Source organism: Oxyura jamaicensis, chromosome 3, assembly GCF_011077185.1.
Source record: "Oxyura jamaicensis isolate SHBP4307 breed ruddy duck chromosome 3, BPBGC_Ojam_1.0, whole genome shotgun sequence".
Taxonomy (NCBI): domain Eukaryota; kingdom Metazoa; phylum Chordata; class Aves; order Anseriformes; family Anatidae; genus Oxyura; species Oxyura jamaicensis.
In genome coordinates, this window is record NC_048895.1 from 69,658,519 (window position 1) to 69,675,134 (window position 16,616).

Here is a 16,616-nt window from a genome sequence, read left to right on the forward strand (position 1 = left end):
AGTGTGTAGGGTGTGGCGTGGGCACACACCCAGCAACGACCTTGCATCAGGCACCTCCCTGGGGAACATGGAAGCGAGATACACAAAGGATGCACTTGACCGTAAAGCACCTAACTTCATAGCTCATTCAGAAGATCACGCCACTGACCGCACCAGCTTTTTTGAAAATACACCACCACCATCAGTTTCAGTGAGAAAGTGTGTTTTAAGGACGGCGTTTTTAACTTCCCCTCTATGAGGGTTGCTCTGTTCACATTAGAGGAAAAGGGAAAATTAATCATACATTGATCATACTTCACCCAGTTTTGTAAACTTCTCCTGCAAGACCAAAGCACCACTGTAAGTCATTAATTTTCCTTGATTTCCTTAACCATCAGGTTAACATTTTCCTGAAATGAACAATGGCTCTCTGCACTTCTCAAATCTACTATTCCTTTGTGTCTTTGGAAACTCAATTAGATCACAAGTAGCTATCTTCTAATTAGAAGATATTCTTATAATTGCTAGAGAAAGGAAAAACATACAAAACAAACAAACAAAAAAAAAAAAAAAAGAGAAAAAATCAAAGTATGGTCTAGCCTAAACAGACAGAGCTTGCCAGTGTCATTAGTGAGGACCTTGCTGCTGGATTCTCCAGCATCTTTGCGCTAAATTCTATAAATATTAGTCTATAGTAATTCTATAAATAATCCAGAAATATCACCAAGTCAGCAGCACAAAGAAGTTAAACTCAAGATTCCCCATACACTTATTTTCCTCCCACTCTTGGATGGTAATGTTTTGAGAACTGGCAGGGTTGTTACATGCCCTGAGTTTTAACGATGACTCTGACTTTTTCATATGATCTCCATTTCTTTCCAAAAGCCCCAATGGGCCTGACTCCATGTGATATATGCTACAGGACTGGGGTATCATGTTATCTAAATATACATTTCACTTGCCATCTGGAAATGGATGGTCACTGATCCAACATTTTTTCCATATCTGCAAAGACTTAGACCCAGATGCTGAATAGTAATCCACATTCATGAGTGCATATTCTGCCCCTTCTTCACTGTCCAGCAAACCTGCTCTTTTTTTATTATGTTATTTGAGTGCTTTCATTTTGCAATCCATGAAGTTTTATATCAAAACTCCTGTCCTCATTCTTCATGTTAGTTTTCCCTCTTGCTTGAATTTGCTATGTAACTACTCTGCTTTACTATTCAGCAAGCTGTGTCAGGGAGAAAATGTCCCATCAGCCTATTAAGAGTATAAGGGTATTATAAGTATTATAAGTATTATAAAAGTATTATAAGTATTATAAGAGTATTTAACAGTATAATTATGGTAGTTTATTCTATTCATAGTGTACCATCCCAACAGCAGCATTTGTTGGAATTTTGAACCTATCCGTGATAATCTTAGCAGGAATTCCCAGCTTCCTCTCTTAGAGTCCAGGTCTCCTTAACATGGAGGCCCTACTAATGCCCTTTTGTACTAATGGACTAAAGTGGATGATTTTAGTATAAATGATGACCAACCTATTAAGGCAGTGACTACAGAGCAATCAAAGACATGACTTCGGTATTAAGTCCAGATACACAACATACTCTTAAATCAACTTCCTCTCTCAGCTCAATGATATGGGGTTTGACTGATTGTATGTCTAGACTACCTAGCTTAAAGCTAGTTCAGAAATCACTGCACTACACTATAGTGAATTCTGTGACTGTAAATCAAATACACCTCAAATCAGTTCCGAGTAAAGATTTTGGATAGAGTTATTTTTCAACATTTGTATAAATTGGATAACAGCTGCCTAAAGTAGTTTTATTAGTTTTGTTTGCTTATTTGTTATTAGCCTCATGAACTACTACTCTAAATTTCACTCATTGTATAAACCTTCTTCAACCAAGCTGTCTTCTCAACATGTATGAGCAAACGTTCATCTTTGTAAGCAGGAGCTGTTGAATTAGATTGTAGAAAGACATAAACACACAAATCCAGATATAGGACAAAGTATGTCCTATTTTTATACATTTTGATGAGCTTACATTTGTTGTTGTTTATTTCTCTAAAGAATGACCAGCACAATATCTAGTCGTTCCAATATTTGCATCACTCTGGTCCTTTGTGCTTCTTCTATGGCTCCAATTGGCTTGACATACACCTTTGTCTTATTCTCCTTTGTAGAAGTTCATAAAATTCTGTCACTGTCCCTTTAGGGTCTTAAATAACCAGCCCAGCTATTCAGAAAATGCAACACACAACTGTGATGCCCTTATACATGTCCACCCAACTATTCTCTGCACATCAAGAAAAAAGCTGGCCACCTATACACTGTACCTGGTAGAGGTCCTCTTCCCTTGGATAGAGTGGCTGCAGCTGTGTGGGATATGCCCAAATCCAAACAATGGTCTTTCAAACCCATAAAATAATAAATAAATAAATAAATAAATAAATTGATAAATAAAGGGCTTTTTTTAATCCTCATTATAGGTATTTACATTAAGGATAATGTGATAGCATTGTAAGTTAAAATGCAGTAGTGGCAGAAGATACAGGTCAAGAAAATTACTTTTTTCCTACACACAATCCACAAGAATGGAAAACCACAAGTACTTTAGATATGCTTAGGTCAATCTAAAGAAACAAAAGACTATGAAGCTTGAAACTTTGAATAAGAATGCTCATGTCTGTATTGTTGTAGCACAACTGTCATTTACTGCAGTGATGGCATTGTTGATACAATGTTGTTATACTGGATATCAATGCATTATGGCCGTATCAATCCGTTGTCAGAAGAACCTTGTCTGAGAGAGGTTTTCTGGCCCTTTCTTACTGTTTGCTCTGCTTGAAGAGACATGCAAAACATCTAAGCATGCATTATTTTAGAGTTGAGACCACAAGCAAAACCAGCTGAAGATTGTGGAAATCAAGAGTTCAATATATTAAAAAAATACATTCACTCATGTCAAACCTTGTCAAAGTAATATATCAAGCTTCACCTCTTAAATATATGTGATCTGAAATCATTGCATAAAATTCTGAACAGCAAGCCACGAACATACTGACAGATACAAGTGTAAATTAAAAGGAAGTTAATTCCCAGAATTATCATTGAACTTCATAAACAACACTAAGTCCTTCTCTGAACAATCAATGACTTCAGAGTTACTGTAAATTGTTCATATTTGGGAGTTCAAATATTATGGAGTTTTTTATGGCTTTGCCATGAAAAGGTTTGTTTACTTTGGGCCAGATTATGATAACCAAAGTTTGAATAGTAATTCTCTCTTTGAGTAGCCAGAATGAGTTCCACATACCTGAACAGAATAGATCACTTTGCTCCTTGGCACTGAAAATATTGTCCATTCCACTTTTTTCAGCTTTCAGACTTCTGCTCCACCAAAGTCTCAGGAAATAACTCATGAAACTGAAAAATCATCTCTACAGGACTGCTTGCAAAGATTCCACTCCACATAAGCAAAGGTGACAAGATTTGGTTCTTTGTATAAGTCTAAAAAAATCACAGTGGCTATAAAACAGCTGTGCTTCTGCAGCAAGAATTATATGATGATTTTGTTACATGCAGTTTTCCACGGTGGTTAAGTAAATAAAAGGTTTACTTTGCATGTGATCGTTAGAAACTGTAAATCTTAGCTCATAAAAACAACCCCTAACAAATACAGTTTTGCACTAGCCAGGCAATGCAGAAAATAGCATCTCATTAGCTGTAAATCTTGGCAGAAAGGAGAAACAGAGCCTGGGAGTCCTAACAACAGCTTCTGTGCACCAGCCATTAGATCATACTGAAAAGCCCATCAGGTCTAAAATTTAGTTGTGAAAGCCCACATAAATATTTTACTATTATATGATCATTTAATTACTCCAAAATCTATGGTTAGGGCTCATGCCAGCCTTGAAAAGATTAAAGGTTACATTTTAGGGTAATGAATTACACTTATTTTTATTTTTGAAAGCTTTATTAATGGGTTTTAAAAGGTGACATTCTCTGATTCAGACTTTCATTGCTTCCATGTTTGGCATATTTTTTGTGTGATATGTGCTAAGTAGGCACAGCAAACATTTTGATATGTGACTGAAAATAAGATCCAGGCTGGTCTATGAAATTCCATGCATACCTCAACTTAGACACCTGCGAATGCATAAAGGCAGCCTTGTCCAAGTCATTTAATTCCTTGCTCCTGCCAAAGCTCTCTCATGACAGAGTGATGTGGCACGGAGGGACCTTGGGCTTTTTCCATAAGAAAAGAAAAACGAAACACAATTTCAACAGGCAAATGCTTCCCCAAAACTCAGCATCCCACATTATGGGAATCACAAAATGCACAACACTGGTTCAACCTCATGAGCTCCATCCAGAGGGAAACTGGTGACCCCATGGGCTGCACTCTAACAGATATTTTGGGGCTACACTTCTGCACCCATTCTGTCTATCACTATAGTGAGCTCATGCATCAGTCTGGAGTATCCTGAACCATCAGTCAAGGCTGCATGCCTCCTTTTTAAGGTGTTATGACATCAGAACTGAGCAGCTCAAATAAGCTGCCTGAACCTTATACTAAAACTCTAAAACTGTGAAAAAAAAAAAAAAAAAAAAAGGGGGGGGGTTTCTTTCTTGATTCTATATTTTTTCAAGTCTTCTGAAACAGTTCCTCCTCATTTCAGATATACATGAAGAAATTAAAAACAGACAGGCCAAAATAAATAAATAAATAAATAAATAAATAAGATATTTATTTTATTTTAATAAAATGGTGAAAGTTGAAAATAACAGACATTAAACCCATAGTATGAGGTATGAGGTAACAGACATTTGTTTTGCATAAGAATACTCTGGCATTTAAAGCTCCAGAAGGCTCTCACCGTGAGCTTTCCTGCTCTTTGCTTACGTGGCACCAAGGCCTCCTTCAGCTGCTGAAGATGTGCTGAATAGCAGACAAGGGGAAGATCTGTATCTTCTTTATGAAGTGGTCTGGGCAGCGAAAGAAAGATTTCTTTCCTATAATGAAAAAAAAAAAAAAAAAAAAAAAACAAAACAAAACAGTGAACTAAAGCTTAGAAAAAAACACCAGAAAACAAGATGTTAACAATTCTCTAATCCCTGTGTTAGTGGTCTACATTTGCCATATGCCTTCATCTTAACCTATGGAATAATGTCAGGTGCTGTCAGCTGGGGTGTTAGCGTACTGTTTTTTCTCCTGTCTGGTTTCTACCAGGTCTGCCTGCTTGGAAAGGCCTGACAGTAGAATCAGCTGGAAAATGAGCAAACAAATAAGAGAGAACATGAGGAAACAATACCATCTGGGTCATATTTCCTGAAGAAAATCTTAATAAATTCTGACTAAGTCAATCGCACCACACAGCTTCACTTCAGATTGGGAACTAGCTCAAGTTTTTAAACTTTTATTTGGAAGAACATATATTTTATATGAATATTTTATATGGAATATTTTATATGGAAGAATATTTTATATGGAAGAACAGGCTCTTCCATATATATGGATCTCACTAAATAGTTCAAAATAATCTGTTACTTCCTTGTTACTTTCACCTTATATGTAATCTTTCCTTCTAAAGTAACTAAAGGTCTTTTCTTATGTAGGGGATACCAAAGCAGGGTCGTGAACCTTAACATTCATTCACCAAGCTCTCACACATATGCACAGTATGGTACTCAAAATAGCTGTTAATTATTTATTTTTGCAAATAATAATAATAATATTAAAAAAAAAAAAGTTAAATCCATTTGCCTTGAAGAAGAATACGATCTGCAGTATAATTAACTCTTAAATGGCAACTTTCAATAAACCTGCTCTAAGCAAGACACTTTGCCATTAAAAAAAAAAAAAAAATGGAAAAAAATGCTTATTGAGATAGAGAAAGCAAGAAAGATAATTAAAACTAATCGGGAATATGGTAGATGTCATTCTCAAGAAGCAATAACCTAAAGACAGAAACAGATTTAATCTAACTAGGGAAATCAAACATGTCTGGTGTCTTTATAACAAATGGCAGATAACAGCAATAGCCAAAGTTTGAACTGGGTCATATATTTTATGAAAAACCCATATGGCATGATGATCCACTATGAAAAATGTGTATAGTATTGGTTTATGGCTGTGGTTCATACACTAACAAGATTTTCATTTACTTGAACATCTTCCATCATGTTCAGGACAAGAAAGTGTTTCTAACAGTCTCCTATTAGCAATTATTTTGGCATTATGATTAAAAAAGCAGTTCAATACAGCTCAAGCAATGCAATTTAATAAGATGAGCTACTTATTTTTTGGTTTGGGATAGGTTGTTGTGACCACCTGTTAAACATCAGCATACCTCATATTGGACACTTGGAAAATTTGACTGATTGGCTGATGTCAAGTCCAAACTCAAAGCAATATCAGATGTGCTACTGTTCGGTGGCAATGTGGGAGAAAATATGCTGATTAAGTCTGGAAAAAAAAAAAAAAAAAAAAAAAAAGTAATTTTCTACTTTCATGGGTGCCAGACAGGTCTGCATCAGATGGTTGGACAAGAAAATCCACATTCCCACATCGTGTCATGAGGAAGGTGCCTGCAGCATGGATATTTATGAGTGTGCACCAGTCCTCCATATAGAAAATTCATAGTGCTCTGGGGATGAAACCAAGCAAAGTTTACAGATCAGCAACTTGTCAGCCCTATCCTCCAGCTGAAATTAAATGCAGATAAAATAAATAGAATGTTTTAAGGAAATGGAAATACCAAGTGCTGGAATTTCCTGGCTATATACAGCTGGATTTATTTCAGGCTCTGTGGACATGGAAAAAAACATGAGCTCATACTCCCCATATGGGAAATGTGATGTTGGTAAGGGAGGAAAACAGAGTTATAGTCCCTGTTCTATGGAAACTGCATGATTAACCAGGCCAAAGATGAGAAAATAGTCCCATCAAGAGTAGCTGCCCAGTTAGAGCTTGGAGGACAGCATGTGCACAGGCATGTACCAGTAAGCAGAATGGATGAGGCTTTCTGGGGATAGTGGGAGGGAGGGAGAAAATTAAGCCATGTGGAAGCAAGCTGTGCTGTGACCCTTGCCCTGGCTCTGTGTAGTTTTCTAATATAGAAGCGGATTATCTGACTTACTGATTCCAGTGTGCATTGAGGGGTCAACTTGAATTACAGAGGGGATGAAATGCTCAAACAGGAGAATATCACTGTCTGTGAGTGTAACAAGGAGTTGTCAGAAAGGGGATTTGAGCAGTGACTGCTGGAAGTGGGAAGTCAGAAGATTCTACACCCATGGTATCTCACATTCAGCACCCAAAATTAGTGGATGGTTTTTGCTTTAAGCTCCATGTGTGTGGTTTCTCCATCTGTAAAACAGATGCTCTTCTTGCAGGATGTGCCTACCATAACCTTGTAAGTCCAATCTGTGGTGCGTTTTTGAAGCTAACCTTCCTGTTGCCCCCACTCACCATACTCCAGTTTGCATTCCTGAGCCCTGCTGGGGCACAGATAAGATTTCTTTGGCTGCAATTGAGCTGGGAGTTGTTCTGCTGGCAGCCACACCTAATGCCCTCCAAGCACTTATGAGTGTTCAAAATATGCTGCTGGGATGCAGCAAACCACTGCAATGTGAGCCTTAGGCCCTCAACATCTGCCCTTTCATGTGAGACTTCACACTCACTAACACAAACACTGATTTCTTTAAAAATGATGCTACAAAGTGCTTGGCTGCAGCAGTGATGAGCAAGAGGGACCACTGTGGGAGGAAGCTAACAGTAATTTCTCCAGAGCAAGGATTGTAAAGTGCAGAGTAAAAGAATCACATGCCAGACATGGGAAGAAAAATGTCTTGCATAGTGGTGCTCAAATGGGCCACTTACACTTTCTGTGCACTGACTGGGGTGGGTGTCTTGGTGAGAAATCACATATATTCATGTAACTAAAGACTGTCTTGAGGCATGCATTCATGAGGTCAAATTAAAGTTGCACAGACCACCTTAATTCTGGTATTTCCTAAGTCTCAAGTGTTTGACTTTATAACCTTAATAATGTTCTTTTAACATAGTTTTTGTATGTGTAATAAATTATATGCCCTTCTCACTTTCAGTGCTCTCCTCACTAGTAATGCTGTTGGACTCTAGTCCTTCAGTATGAAAACAAATATTGGAACTTATTGCTGTTGTTATTGAAACCAGATGTACATCTCTCTGTGGCATTTATTTGTATAGTGTCAAACTCTAGCACATTCAATTTCAGTGTAGTTATTGAATAAAAATGAGCAGTAGAACTGATAGTGAAATGTCAATGCTGGAAAGGCCTAGATGGTGACTCTTTTCAGCAAAGTTTGTAGTTTTCACTTAATATGCATACAGCAACAAGTATGAGCAAAAATGACAAAATCACATAATCTCATCAATATAGTAATGGAAAGTAATGGTGTGCCAGGATGAAAGAATCTGGGCCAAAATGTGTTAGGCACTAAACCCACCCTGAAGCAGGCAGTGTCTTGTGCCTCATGGGTAAAAAAGTGATGTCTTTGGTAAACTGGAGACAGCAGAAGTGAATCACAGAACTCACCCTCCTTTTATTTTATCTCAAAACTCAGACACATCCACCCTGAAGGACAGCATTTCTCCCTATCTACTGCCAAACAATGCTTCAGTTCATTCTTCAGTTTTAGAGGTCAAAATTTTAGACATCAAGCATTAGGTAAGAAAAATCCCATCATGTCTTTTCTATGCTCTCACTGCTCATCCTGACCTCAACCCAAGGAATAAGCTCCTTGACTGTATTAGAAAGCACTGAGTGGAGCATATATGCAGGCAACAAGCCCGGTGGGTGTCTAAGAGAGTATAGAATTGTAGGGTGACAGAAGAATTCCCTAGTTCTTCATTGGAAAGAGAGTACCAAAACGTAGGCTACAAAAAGCACAAAACACAAAACTAGCATACCTATTTATTTGAGAATGGTCAGCGATGCCAGGCAAGACAAAATAAATAAAATTTTTAAAAAAAAAAAAAAAAAAAAAAAAAAAAAAAATTACTGGAGGTATTCATTTACGAAGCCTTAAATTAATATTACAGCTCCATGTTTAAATACGCAAAAATTAGGAAATCCCAAAACTAGACAAAACACGCATTGATTTGATCATTGTATATGCATTTTAGTATGGATTTTGATTGTGTGTTCACCTTCGTAATTTCATACAGGATTTCTACCTTGGTTAATACACATGGTGGAGGCTATGCTCAGGGCTATGCAGGTAGCAAGGTTTGTGGAAGGGTTAGGTCTGTAGAATTACTGAGCACTCAGAGTTGTAACTGCAGCCTAGGATTGTCTGTGTCCTGGATGTGCATCATGAAAGCTAAATACTGCAAATTAGCTGGCTTCTCAGGTTGGATAACTAGTCTTATATATTTGGGGCTTTAACTGTTATGCCACTTAGGTGTCTTCTCACAAACCTGGATACCGGTATGCTTTCATCTCAGAGCTGTCATGAAAATCAATTTATCAGCAGCTGTATCTCCCTTATGCACTGTAGTAAGAATGGTGCAGTAAAACCAACTGAAATATTAAACACACATGGAAGGCATGTGGTTAGAGAGATGCAGAGTAATATATTCCCATTCTTTGTGACAAGAGCAAAAATAATTATGCCTCCTGTTTACCGAGAGTTTTTGCAACTTTAACACATCTCTTACATACATTTTTTACAGTGTAAGCATCTGTACAATTTCCAGGGTCATGCAACTCTCTGGTGTCAAAAATCTTTCAACCTAAATAAACAATATGTATAGGGATGGCTGAACAAAGCACTATATGCATGGAAAAGCATCCTTTCAGGTAATGTATGTTAACCACTGCTACAAATAAATTACACCCAACTTCATTATGCTTGAATACCTATTGATCATTTTTAAGAACTCTGATGTTTCTGGATGAGGCACTGCCAACCAGTCTAACCAGAAAATTCTCATCTTATTCTCATTCATCTGCTGACCAGCCTTCCACGTTGTGCCACACCAGCAGTGTTCACTGCCAGCCTCACAGAACTTGTATCCGGGAGGTGCCAAGACTTGCTTTGTCAGTCTTCTGTCTCATTCAGGAGAGCAAGGGCAACCTATTGATTGATTTCATTTCCATCCTCCTGACATTCCTTGGATTTCTTGCAGCAGAGATCAGACACCCTCCCTCAGAAACCAATTTGGAATTTTAACAAGACTTTAGAGAGAAACTAGCTTAAAACAACATGGACTTTCATCGGTAAACTGCTCCCTGAGTATATCTGACAACTGTAAGTGGAGGCAAAATCTGAAACAAAGAATGACCAGTTATTTATTGACAAAAAATGCAATCTTCATGGCAACTTCAAAAACATTTTACTGTAACCTAAAATGTCCAGCTGTGGAGAGGTTTGAAAGAAGAAAATAAAATGCTTTTTTAGTACAGCTATAAGGAAAATGTGCCCTGTTAGTTTATGAAGCTTTTGATTTTACTGTGATTAATCAGATTTATGCTGCATATATAATATATGACCTTAATGCACAGGATAAGGGGAACCCTTGTAATAAAACACAATGATTTTTTTTTTTTAATATTGCAAAAGGATACTATTTTTACTGCAATACGCATCTGTGCCAATGGAAAATAGTGGGAAAGAAAAAATATATTGTCTGGCACTGGTTGCCATAGCAGCAAGCTGAAGTTCAAGGAGAAGTGGAGAATCTGAATTCTGTGGCAAGGTAATGAATTTAGCATCTACAGGAACAGAAATGGATTTTCTGTCACAGCCTGTAAATCAACTGCAGGAAACTAACATGCTGGAGATATTTTGGAATGCTTTATATCTGCTTCTGATGTATGAAAAGTGTATCAAAATTATTTCTCAGGGCTTTGTCTTCCAGGGCCTTCCCTTTCTTTCTGTTCAGACCGGTGCACTTAAAACATACTCCGTAAAGCTAATGTTTGTTATCAAGAAAAAGGAAAAAGCCTTGCAGTTTTCTCAGCAGCCCTCTGAAGCCAGGAGGCATCGCCCTCCTCCGAGAACACTGCTCTCACACTCTGACTTTTCACTGTGCGCCAAAGTTTCAAAGGTCAGCAATGAGTTACGTGCATCCAGTTGTCCAAATCTTTTTTTGAGAAACTTGGTTTTCTTCCATAAATGCATGATGCAGGCTTTCAAAGAGAGTGGACACAAAAATATCTGAGATACCCACCTCAGCAACAGGAAAAAGCGCAATGGCTTTTCAACAAGCCTGTTGTAAGGAAAGGAGAGATGGAGTTCAGATGCTGAGCTGGTATTCCTTGATCAGTGCTTGCAAACAGTCAGTCTGTAGTCTCAATAAGGATTTGGGGGAATAATACCCATGCCTCAATTAAATCTTTAGTCAGTTCTCATGCCTCTTGGTCTCTTTCAAATGTCTTCTTGATGTCCAGAATAACTTTTGTCCTTAGCCACAATAATTATGGCCTAGCAATACAGTATCAGTGAGAAATGTAAAGGAAAAAAAAAAAAAAAAAAAAAGGCTTGCAGAAGGATTGCAACAGTGGAACTCCACTAGCATTCTTCATGCTCTACATGCCATTAAAAAAAATGAAAAAATAAATAGCTTTCCTTTCTACCTCTGTTCCTAGAGCAGATGGAAAACACTCTGGGGAAAGATAGGAAAAAAAATTATCTTAAATAAAAAGAAGAATTATAACAATACACTACAGTTAATTATGTATAATGGGCTTCATTCCCAGTAAATCACACCCATGTAGCTCAGATATAATTCTTCAAAAATCAGTGAAGATAAAGCAGTGTAAAATCAATGTGAGCAGAAAATATAAAATGCAGTGGAAAAAAAAATACGAGAAGAAGGTATTAAATATATATATACATTTCTCATATGGATGTCTTCTGAATAAGACAGGAATGCACTCTGACCCTGTTACTTCAGAGGGTGCATATGGATGATCTGTTATTTCTGTATATGCACTTTGCCTACCAGCAATGAAACTGAATGCTAACTAATGAAGTAACAGTTCAGGAGTTGAAGCATTTCAAAGTTCATATAATTTGCTGATTTTGACAAATACCTGTTCAAATCCTCTTTTTCTTCTAGAGTAAAAGCATGACCATGGGCAGCATAAATTTCCCTGGATTTGCATTTGTAACCTTCTCTGAATAAAAATAAAAATCTGTTAAATAAAACACCTAATATCAAAAACATGTACAAAGATATTCATTACTTTTTCCACAAATTCCAGAAGATAAGCCCATCTTAGCCCATCTGAAATAAAATTAACAGTATATCCATCAGGATGGTACTGGTCATCAGCTGAGTTTAAGAGTGGTAATCAATACATATCAAAACAACCAATGAAATTCTTAAGCAGTTATTGGGAGTCCTGAGATTTTTGTTGATCTGTGGCCATTTGAAAAAGAAGAGAGGGAAGACAAATACAAATTTCAAAACCACTTCAGTTCCATTTTGGACATCTGTAGAACTGAAGATGTATTAAATCTTGTAGCTACAGTTCTTATTCTTTCTTACTCCTATAACAGAAATCTCAAAAACTTTTGCCCCCTTGTGCTGTTATAAATACATTAACAGCAGGTAGCTTAAGTTTCAGATTTGACATCTTTCATTTAAGATAGGAGTCCCTCCAGGATACAGAACAGGATGGCACTGCTCAGCATGGGTTTTGGTACAGCAAGCAGGTTTCTGCTTAGGAGTCCTTAGAAAGCAAGTCACTTTCCTGTTGAGATGAACCACTGCAACAGCAGCTTGAAGACTGTGGGATTTCCTTACAAAGACCAGGCATTTGTTTGCCTTTAAAGAAAGGAGGCTTCTGATTCAGGCAACAGCTTTTCTGCAATAATGGCCTACCATGTTTCTGCTGATTTTGTCTGTAACTGTAAGTAAGCATGAAGATAGTAGGAAATCGTTATTTCAATTACTACTCCTGCCGTGAATGGAGGACACTCTCTGTCTGACAAATAGTGCATGATTTTCATTTACATAAGCTACTCTTGGAGTGGAAAATAATAAATCTTTTTTTTCTTTTTCTTTCCCACTCTTGTCTGTACAGAGCATTTAAGCCACTGGAATAAATGCAGCCACATACAACAGCGTTCAGGACAAACCCTTTCTTTCCGACTCCACAGTACTTCTCGGTCCTCTCCCACTTGCTGGACAGACAGGTACATAGGCTGCTGAGAAGGACAGAATAATCAGATAACATAGGCACATATGTCTCACTTCCCTGAAGAAAAGGAACGAACATTTAGGAAGGGAGTATCTTGCCTCGTACTCTGGCCAAGCACTGTCTGCTCTGTTAAAGCTGAGGTGAGGAAGCTCAGTTTATAAAACATCCAGCTGCAATGACAGAAGGCAATTTCAGTCCCCTTCCCTTCCTTGTAGTCAGCAAAGGTGGGATCACATATGTGTTGTCCACGTGCTGGATCATGACCATACTCCTTTCATGTCTGGGATTATTGTGTTCTCTCCTCATTTAAGCTAAATGAAGAGCAGAAGTCTTCTCCTCCCATGTTCTGAGTCACTTCAGGACCAGGCAGAATCTCCTCCACTGATGGATTTGTTTATTGCCCTAGCCAGTGGGAAACAGAACACCAACCACTCAGAAAAACAGTTAGCTGCAGTAGCGACACTGTGATCTGACAAGGATATGGGGCAGCAGCCTGGTCTTGCAGGGATCTGCTGTTAACAACTGGAGAGCTACATCTTGAAATATTTCTCCAGTCTGATAGCTGTGTTAAGTAGTTTCTGGGTGCACTTATATTTGAATCAGTCCCTTCTAGACCAATAGTTGTTTCATGCAAAGTCACCAATATGCAGCAGGTGCCTCCCATTTGGGGTTTTAAAGAAAATCTTAAAGCCCAATGATTACTTCAAATCTTTCAGAGTTTTAACTACAGGAACATTTGGTTGGGATTTAAGCTGTAAATTGTTAAATACCAATAAAATCTGTCATTCATTTACTCTTGCCTTCTCTTCACCTAGATGTGCTGTGAACCACTAAGATAAAAAAAAATATGTATGAGGGAAAAAAAGCAACCACTCCATTTTCTGCAAGATCCATCCTTGTTTCACATCAGAGTGTGACTACACAAACTGACATGGATCAACTGTTGGAACAATTGAAAGGGTGGGAGCATGTGTGGTATTGTCACCAAAAACACTGTCACATCAAACCACAGCCTCAGGCAAAGGACTAAAGGATGTGATTGGGACCCAGATCTCTCTCATCATGACTGAGATTTCCAAGAAGTGTGGAGGAGGCTACATGCCTTCCTCCAAAAGCTTTATGAATCAACCCCAGGACATTCTTTTCACATCTTAACAATTAAAAAATAATAATAATAATAATAATAATAATTTTCTGCTGTTTTGGGGTTTTGTTTTTGTTTTTATTTTGGGTGTTTTGTTTTGTTCTGTTGAAATGATATGTATGTTTCCACTTTTTTTTTTTTTTTTGGCTTCATTTACCAAGGGAAAAGCCTTTCTTATGTGACCCCTCTTCTGAAATATCTGTCTTTGACTAGCTATGTAACAGTTTCCACAGCTCATTAATTCTTCTATGCAAACTTATTTATGAGCACAAATTATTCCCTCTTCCTATCAGTTCTCTACAGAAATTAGGGGAGGAGAGAGCTGGCACTGGAACGAGTTATTGCAAGAATGTTTGGGCTCCATTTGCAGCTTTCAGAAAAATAACTTGCATGTTCGTTTTGTCCTCATTCACCTGAGAAATATACATTTGTGCTGGTAATTCCATTGAAATAATTACTGTCTGAGGAGCCAAGGTCTGTTATCTAGCCAATTCCCCTCACAAGCCATAATGCACAGCTGCAAAGCTCCAGGAGGGCATTGAAAGGCATCCTGAAACTTCATGGTAGTGACGGGAGAAAGCGAGGACACCTGGCCCTTCTGGCATCCACCAGGGAACAAACTTGTTATGTGCAGGGAGTGGGGAGGGGCAAGGAGAGACAGGGTTACAGTGGGCTTGTGCTTCTATCTAATCTTTAATCACCTCAAAGGGATTTTTGTGATCTGTTGATTTTTTGAACTGTTGGAGATGGCAGAGAAACCAGGAGTTAATAGGCTTCTGGGTTCCTGCTCAATTATGGATGCTGAAGCAAATGTCTATTTTCTTTCCTTTTGCTCCTTGCTCCTTCCTAGCACTAATTCCTATCCTCTTCCTTCTGAAAGGAGCTTTCTCTACAAGAGGATCAGTTTATCTCACTTTCCAGTGTGACTGTTCCCACTGCCCAGCGTACCTCAAAGGTCACTCAGCTGCACAGAGCTCTGTGGTGTGCTGCATAAGTCAGTGCTTCTCCTGAAAATCTCAAAGCTGAGCACGTATCTTCTTCCCATTCGCAGAAGGGCAGAAGCAGACTCAGGAAGCTCAGTGGAATTTTATCCCAGAAATCTCTTCTAAATATTCTGCCCACACCAAGCATGCCCTGCTCGTACACAGAACCAGGGTAGCCCAGCAGAACAAGCAACATCCCTGCAGAGCTCATTATCAGCACTCCCATCTTGTCACTAGGTAGGACTGCTTCACAGTCATTCTCTTCATTGGCAAGGATTGTCTAGGAGCAAGGCATGAAAGCAGTGGGTAGGGATGCTGGCACTGCTCCTGTGAGCTCAGAGGTTCCCAGATTTGCTGAAGAGATGTGGTTCATGTTGCAGAAGACCTTCCATCACAGAAGGCACACACAGACACCAGGACTAGAGAATAAGGGTACGGGGATGTCTCCAGAGGCACAAAGCTGAACAAGAAGTTTCAGCTCTGTCATCTTCTAAAATTTGATTGATTGGCTTTGAAACTTAATCTTCCTTTTATCTAGTTCACACACATGCAGAAGATGGTTGCAAATAACATCTTTTTACCAAGAAGATTTTTACCACCTTCTGTCATAATTTCAAATGGCATCTTTAAGAAGACAACAAAGCTACATCTTGCAATGAGCTTCAACATTGTAACTCCTGAAATATGGACAACCATTTATAATTTATCAATAATACAGATTTCCCACTGGGTTCCTTCTGTAGCACTCACTTTATGGGGCAAACACTTGAAGGAAGGCAGTTTGACAGTTTGACATGCTCCGTGCAAAAGCATCAACATTGGACCTCTGCTCAGAAAGCAGCATTGCCAGAGTCTCTCAAACAAACCCAGAGCGCATCAGACTGTGAGAAGACTGCTTATACTGAATGATTAAATCATTGCATTAGATGAGAACAAGACAAAATCCTGGATGTCTCAATCTCTGCTTGACACAAAAGGCAAGAATTACTGGTTTAAATCTTCTGGTGTAAATCTGGAGGATGTCTGCTTGTCTACTGTTTTATAGACTAATGGACTACAGCTGTTACCATGTTCCAGAGGAGCCCTGGGCAGAGATCAGAGGGTGTATGCATGGTCCTACCAGCGCAGATGTCGTGTGCAGTCAGTGGAAATTCAGTCAAATACATTGTAATTGCTAAAGTAATTAAAGCTCATTACTGAAAGTAAACATTATCGCCAAAGTTAGCACTCCTGAAGGAGTAAGTGACATTTCTTGTTTATTCACACTGGAACCAAAGAGTTCATTAGGACACAGATGA

At 38.4% G+C, this 16,616-nt stretch overlaps 1 long non-coding RNA gene across 2 annotated transcripts in view; it reads right to left on the reverse strand.

The window, feature by feature from the left end:
• Window positions 1–776: 776 nt before the first annotated feature.
• The window catches only part of LOC118164635, a 74,232-nt gene continuing 58,392 nt past the window's right edge, over window positions 777–16,616 (reverse strand). The window contains exons 4-6 of one of the 2 annotated variants that reach the window (XR_004749577.1): window positions 3,309–5,008; window positions 2,329–2,400; window positions 777–1,213 (exon numbers count right to left, since the gene is read on the reverse strand). This is a non-coding gene — a long non-coding RNA (uncharacterized LOC118164635). Of the gene's footprint in view, window positions 1,214–2,047; window positions 2,401–3,308; window positions 5,009–16,616 lie in introns of those variants that run through there. The other variant, XR_004749576.1, reaches the window with a different exon arrangement.